The sequence below is a fragment of the Ailuropoda melanoleuca genome, unplaced genomic scaffold, assembly GCF_002007445.2.
Source record: "Ailuropoda melanoleuca isolate Jingjing unplaced genomic scaffold, ASM200744v2 unplaced-scaffold7568, whole genome shotgun sequence".
In the NCBI taxonomy this organism is placed as follows: domain Eukaryota; kingdom Metazoa; phylum Chordata; class Mammalia; order Carnivora; family Ursidae; genus Ailuropoda; species Ailuropoda melanoleuca.
Genome location: NW_023251258.1, coordinates 97,962 through 99,217, shown reverse-complemented (window position 1 = coordinate 99,217; position 1,256 = coordinate 97,962). Strand labels below are relative to the sequence as shown.

The 1,256-nt window shown below is 41.2% G+C and overlaps 1 pseudogene; it reads left to right on the top strand.

Annotated features, from left to right (window-relative positions):
* The first annotated feature begins 360 nt into the window (after positions 1 to 360).
* The window catches only part of LOC100476108, a 69,643-nt pseudogene continuing 68,747 nt past the window's right edge, over positions 361 to 1,256 (top strand).

The window sequence follows — 1,256 nt, the reverse complement described above, 5'->3', positions numbered from 1 at the left end:
ATAAACAAGATTTTACTGAAATGTAAACTTTCACTCGACTAAGAAATTTTGCTTCTATTAGGAACTCAAACGGACAAGCTATAGACTAGGACAACCTATTTGCAAACCACATATCTGACAAAGAACTTCTACTTAGAATAAGGAAAGAACTCTCAACACTCAACAGGAAAAAAAAAAAAGAACTATCCAAACAATATGGATAAAAATACAAGGACAGACATTACATGAAAAAGAATGTGTAAATAGCAAATAAGCACAAGAGTAAAATGTTCAAAATCATGAGCCACAAGGGAAATGCAAATGAAAACCTGAAAGTTATCACTACTACACAGCTGTTAGCACAGCTGGTTATTATAACACATGGTAAAAACATCAAATGTGGGAAAGAGTCAGCTCTCCTACATTGCTGGTGGGAATGTAAATGGAGCAGGCACTCTGGTAAGTCGATAGGTTCGATAGCTTCAGCAAAAGCGAAACATAAACCCTACAACCTAGCAAGCAGTCTCCTGGACCTTTATCCCAGATGATGGAAATTTAAGATATCAGAAATACCTGTGTATTGACATACTGCTTCTCTTTTCCTTCCAATCAGAATGGTGCCAACCTCAGCAGCTGTGCTTGGGTTGTCGAGATAAGTATTTCTGAAAGTATTGATGGGGACAGGCAGGTTATGCTCATTGTCAGCTCTGCATGTTTCACTGCATGTTTCATTCTCATAGCCGTGGAGACCCAGCATCAGGAGAATATAATGACTCATAAGGGGTGGTAGTGTCTCTAAGACAGGATGCACACTACAATCACCAAGGAGTTGTTTCTCATAAATTACACTTATAGAAAAGATCATTTTAAATTATTTATACAACCTACTATTCAAATTCATACCTCACCCCCACTCCTGGAGATGACCACACTTTTCGCAGTTTCTCTTCTATGTCATGGGTGCTCAGACGTCACCCTTTGGGCACTGCATGGAAGGCAGAGACATCCAGGAGAACCTTCATTTGAATGAAGAACCTCTCCACATCACGGAGCTGAGCCTTCCTCTCACTGCACTGACTGGCCTCTTGTTTTAAGGCCTCTACCTCTCCCTCCAGGCTGGAGCAACTCTTGTTCAACTGGAGAATCTCAGCCAATGACTTCATAATGCTCAGGGCCTGGGTCTCCTTTACAACATCCTCCCAGCCGCCTTCCTCATTTCCAGCCCTGAGTTTTAATACAAAGTCTTCAAAGCACTAGTCTGTTTCATCTTCTAGGAC